This window comes from Homarus americanus, unplaced genomic scaffold (assembly GCF_018991925.1).
Source record: "Homarus americanus isolate GMGI-L3 unplaced genomic scaffold, GMGI_Hamer_2.0 scaffold24523, whole genome shotgun sequence".
Lineage (NCBI taxonomy): Eukaryota > Metazoa > Arthropoda > Malacostraca > Decapoda > Nephropidae > Homarus > Homarus americanus.
The window spans coordinates 150,933-156,932 of NW_024744357.1; the positions used below are offsets into that span (position 1 = coordinate 150,933).

At 37.6% G+C, this 6,000-nt stretch overlaps 1 protein-coding gene across 5 annotated transcripts in view; it reads left to right on the plus strand.

Annotated features, from left to right (window-relative positions):
• Positions 1 to 6,000, plus strand: part of LOC121877898 (poly(U)-binding-splicing factor half pint-like) — an 88,960-nt gene that overhangs the window by 23,254 nt on the left and 59,706 nt on the right. The window contains exon 3 of one of the 5 annotated variants that reach the window (XM_042383849.1): positions 5,697 to 6,000. This exon is cut by the window's right edge and continues 744 nt beyond it. The exons of the other annotated variants lie outside the window; for them this stretch is intronic. The gene's annotated coding sequence lies outside the window, so the exon portion shown is untranslated. The remainder of the gene's footprint in view (positions 1 to 5,696) is intronic. 5 annotated transcript variants of the gene reach the window in all.

Below are 6,000 nucleotides of genomic sequence, written 5' to 3' on the forward strand. Positions count from 1 at the left end.
TACAATTGATACAAGTGAGGGCCAATAATCTGCCCTCTGCCTCAGAGCCATCTTTTCTACTAATGTAAGTGTTAAAAAACCTAATATTATTGATATTTCTCTTAATTATTAATTGTGTGTGCATACCATCATAAAATTAAGAAGTTATTTTTACTGCAACGTAGGTACAGTATTACCCCGCCTAACGCGGTTTCACTTAACGCGTTTTATCATATACGCGGTGCCTCGCCAGAGCTGAACTTTCACTTAACACGGATTTTTTCCACATATACGCGGTGAGTGTCCGGCTCGAGACGCTATTTTTAGATTTGCCCCACCCGCCACCCTGCCTGACTGCCTGTTTTAGCTCATAAAATTCATACAAATTACCCGGCCAGAATATAATTTACATTGCTGGAATTCTTATAATTTGGTGATCATTTTGAATATAAACATCATATATTTTGCATTAGACATACAAATTTTAGATAAAATGTTTTCTCTAGTAAATATGTTATCTTTTGTGCAAAATATATGACATTTATATTCAAAATATTCCTGGTCTTACAAGGAATCCAGCAATGTCAATTATATTATCCTAACTTTAGTTTGAGGTATTATTTATTAAAATTTAGTGGTTTTCCCACACATCTCCTTGGGACGGTTGGTGGGGGGTGGGGGGGAGGGAGGGACCGACCGACCATCTGTTACCCCGTGAAGAATATTTTTTTTTTTTTATTAACTGAAGATATTTGTTTTAGCTCATAAAATTCATACAAATTACCGGTCAGAATATAATTTACATTGCTGGAATTCTTATAATTTGATGATCATTTTGAATATAAACATCATATATTTTGCATTAGACACAAATTTTAGATAAAATGTTTTCTCTAGTAAATATGTTATCTTTTGTGCAAAATATATGACATTTATATTCAAAATATTCCTGGTCTTACAAGGAATCCAGCAATGTCAATTATATTATCCTAACTTTAATCTGAGGTATTATTTAATACAAAATTTTAAAATTTATTTTTTTCACCCACTCTTCTCTTGAAGGGACGATTGGTGGGGGGGAGGGTTGGGACTGACCGCGCGGTTGGAAGAGGGGGGAGGCAAGGTGGGGTACTTTGATTGACAGATAGTGTCCTGAAGAATATTTTTTTTTTTATTAACTGAAGATATTTGTTTTAGCTAATAAAATTCATACAAATTACCCGGCCAGAATATAATTTACATTGCTGGAATTCTTATAATTTGGTGATCATTTTGAATATAAACATCATATATTTTGCATTAGACATACAAATTTTAGATAAAATGTTTTCTCTAGTAAATATGTTATCTTTTGTGCAAAATATATGACATTTATATTCAAAATATTCCTGGTCTTACAAGGAATCCAGCAATGTCAATTGTATTATCCTAACTTTAGTTTGAGGTATTATTTATTAAAATTTAGTGGTTTTCCCCAAAAAATTTCTCAGAGAGGGAAGAGCCAGCAGTGTAGTGTGAGAAGAGGGGGAGGGAGTTGAGTCCATTATTTGAATGGACATTAACTTGGCGACTGTATTTCTCTATTTCTCTTAAGTATTAATTGTGTGCATGTACCATCATAAAATTAAGATGTTATTTTTACTACAACATAGTTATGTGTCTTCAAAAAGTGGAGTTTGGGGGTCGGGCTGGTTTCTATTGGAATTAATCCCATATGTTCTGTTGTTCACTTAACGCGGATTTCACTTAACACGGGACCCTCTGGGTTCTATTGACCGCGTTAAGTGGGGTACAATTGTATTGTGTCTGAAAAAGTGGAGTTTGGGGGTCGGCCCGGTCTTTATTTCAATTAATCCCATATGTTATGTTGTTCACTTTACCCGTTTCTCACTTTACGCAGGCCGCCGTGGGTTCAATTGACCGCGTAAAGTGAGGGTTCACTATATATATATATATATATATATATATATATATATATATATATATATATATATATATATATATATATATATATATATATATATATATATATATATATATATATATATACATATATACTATATATACATATACATATAATTTTTTTTTTTCAAAGTACAAAAAAAAGATTAACATCCACCATTCCATGCTGGCTGTTTGTGTAGAGCCCATTCCTCTATCCCCTGCCACTGATGAATAACATGGAGAACTTCTTCCACATTTCCCCGAGACTGACTCGGCAGCCATCCCGTGTGTCCTTGTCCAAGACCTGCTGTATCCCGCTGAAGGTGCTGGTCATGTACATGGCCTTGAAGACAGTGACTCCATAGTTGAGTGGTTAGAGCAATGCTGTTTTGTTCTTGGGCAGAAAGATCACCTTGGCATTTTTGTTGGCATCCTTGAGGGCCTCAGGGTAGCCAGGGCAGTTGTCGATCATGATAAGGAACCTTAAACTACAGGCCTTTCTCCTGCAAAACAATTGTGAAACCAGGTTGTGGTGGTAGAAGACTGGGAGGAGGCACATGTCTTTGTTCTTGAGTGCATGCGGACTCTTGGCATGGTACAGCAGCATGGGCTTGATCAAGTGACCTGCAGCGTTGTCACACAGCAGGAAAGACACATGATCTTTGGTCACCTTGAAGCCCAGTGTACTCCTTTCTTCCCTGGAAACGAATGTCTTGGTTGGCATCTTCTTCCACCACAAACCAATCTCTTCAGCATTGAAAACCGGCTCCAACATTTAACTCTTCTACTGGATACTCTTTTGCTGCTATATCGTCTGCCGAGGCTGACTTCCAGGGGTCTTCAAGTTGTAGCCTTGAAGTTCTCAAACCACCCCTTCCTGCCATTAAAACCTTTCTTTGTGGTATCATCAGAATCCCCAGCATTAGCACTACCTTCACCACTCGGTTAACATTCACTCACTTCACCTTCGCCACCTTTCTCAGCATGAAATCTATAATACAGGGCCTTGGCTTTTTCATGGATAACTTCTGGCTGAGAGGGATGTGGTGGCAGTTAAAGTTGTCACCATAGCTGTATCCCTCACATTAGCAGCTACTTTGGCAGGAGAGGGGGTACATAGGGCAATGGCATTATGAATTTCCCTCGCTAAGGGATGTAGCGGACAGTTGACTCATTGATGCCATACTCATGGCCACACGCAGCAACACTCTGGCCACTCCTAAGTTTGTCCAGCAGTTGTATCTTTTCCACGAGGGTCATGACCTTCTTTTCTCTCTTTGCTTGTTTGGGCACCTTCCCATGGCTTGATGAAGATGGTTGACGACATGTGTAACCTTCACAAGCACGAGGAGCAATAGAGAAGAGAGCAAAGTAGTACACGCATGAGACAGACAATTAGTGTTTATCCCAGACTGAGGCGGAGTGTGAGCGTGGCCCAGCCGCCTGGGACAACAGAAACATTTTATGGAAGTCACACAACTTGTGTGCTCCAAGTCCCAGCCGCGAACATGTTGCCATCTCTAAAAGGCACCCACAAACATTCTTGGTACATCCAGGGTGTCATCCGTGAATAATCAAAGGCATCAAATTAAAAACCCGCGAATTGTAAGGGCTTGCTGTATTGTGTTCAGTGATTGGTAGCTCATATATCCATCAATAACGTTACACTAGGCTAGATTATGTTAACTATGATAGAGTTAAAACTACCACTGTACAGTAGAAATTTTGTTGTTTCTAATAAAAGTATCGCTAACACAGAGTGGCCTTGTTGAATAATACATTCAGTACTGTACAGTGGTCCTGTTAACTAACACAATTGCTCCAGAAGATCGCTCGTTAACCAAAAAATTTCGTTAACTCAAACCATTGTTTCAATGGGATATTGGGTAATTGGTTCCAGCTCACCAAAAGTACATAAAGTAAAAAAAAATGCAGTAAAGTACATACTTTGAGTGTGTATATAGAAGGCTCCTGGTTCATGATATTGATGGGAATTAGAAGTGGGGGTGGAGGAGAAGGGAGAAGAGAAGGAAGTGGGGATGGAGGAGAAATCACCTTTCAGGGGACCCATGCTTGACGCCTGATTTCAAATAAAATTTAAGTTCACTAGGTCTAATTCAAAATTATTTTCTTGAAATCAACACTGCACTAAATATTATTAATATGTTAAATAAAAGTTCAGAATGACCAATAATTTCAATGAAAAATGCAAAAATATTCAAGACGCCAACAATATAGATGCTCTCCACCGTTTCAAAGTCTCAACTGACGCCTTGTGAGCGAATCACGCATCTGATGGGTGCACAACTGACTAGTTCCCTGTACAGTACTGCAGATATTATCAATATGTTAAATATATGTTAAAATGACTAATAATTTTAATATAAAAAATGCAAAAATATTAAAAATCTCAACTTTATTGATATTTACTCCATTGGAAACGAATGTAAACATAAACAGATTACTGAATTGTCAGACTGGGCCATCAGCTGACCAACTGATGCTCACAACAAAACGTGATTTTCGTAAGGATTTCGTTAATCAAATTTTTGTTCGTTAACTGAATTGAAGATTCTTATGGAAGGTAATTCGTTAACTGAAATTTCGTTAAGCGAGGGACCACTGTACTTGTAAAAGGCTATTCAATTATATATCTGACAAGTTTCTGAAGAACATTTTGTTAAAAACCGCCACACGGAAGTCACTAGCACAAACAAATTCCTGGCCCAGCGTTGTTTTGTACTCTTATGATTTTAGGTCATTCGTCAACACTGACTTGAGTACTGCAGAAATGATCTGAAGTTTTGGGGTAATTATTATGTCAATGATAATTTATAAAAAGGAAATTACATAAATGGCCATTTCTCTCCTATCTATAAAGTGATATTTTGAATTCCTGTGTATTTCAGCTTATTGGATTTTCTTTTGAAATTTAGAGAAGTATTTAGAATGTACTAGTATCAGAAAATAATTTTAATGCGGTTCACTTGGGCAGTTTAATGCATCTTAAAAGTGTTCGTACCTGGCACTTGCTAATTTGTGTACTGTACAGTGTTTTCAATATTGGCTATGTTTAATTTTTTTTTTTACTGTTTCGTATTTCTTATTTTTTATTTCCATAGTTTATAAGAGACAGTACCTTTAATACTTTACTCACATATTTACAGTACAAGAATTGTTTGTTGAGTTTACTATTTAGAAATTAGTGCTCAGAAATTATATCATTACCCAGGCTATATATATATATATATATATACAGTAAGTTGTAAAGAGTGAAGCATTGCTAGAATGCATGTGCACTTTCATTGTGTGATACAGTAGCTACTGGCTTTGAAGATATCTTCTATCTGGAAGGTAATGGAAGTTTTCTTTTTGCTCCCTGTTGAAGGAAAGTATTGGTTGGTTCATTATAACGTGTGTGCGCACCCACACTCGGGAATCATAATTATAGGGACACGCATTTCCGTTCATATCTGTTCTTTGGGTATGTTAGTGCAGAGATCTGTGAAAAGTGTATTTCATTCTCCTAGTATTTTGATCACTGGTGTAAGAGCAAGTAGACAATGGAAGGGTGATGGGGTGTAGACGCAGCATATATGGATCAGTGTACACGGTAGGGGCGCTAGATGGATGCGACTCGAGCATCTCCCAATTTGTATGGGTGGATGGGCAGGGAGTGACACGTGTGTGGAGTAGGTAGTGTGCAGTAGCAGCTGTCACAAGGGTTCCCACACTAATGTTGTGTCTTCTTCTCTCTTCTTATCATTTTACAGGTTGGCCCGACTCAAAGATCGTTCGATCCTTTTGGCTGATGCCGATCATCTATTGCTGCGTCCCAGTCCTCCAAACTACTTAGGGCAAACATGCTGTTACCTTTCATTTTATGAAGCATTATCATAGACCATACAGTGCTACTTTCATTTGACAGTTCACAATATTTCCCAGTCAGTGCAGTAAGATTAAGATTTGCCTAACTAAGGAAAGATTGAGCCATTTAGAGGACTATTCCTTCACAAAGCAAGTCATGCCACAGGCAAGACTATATTGATGCCCTATTGCTTTGTGATGGTAATTTGC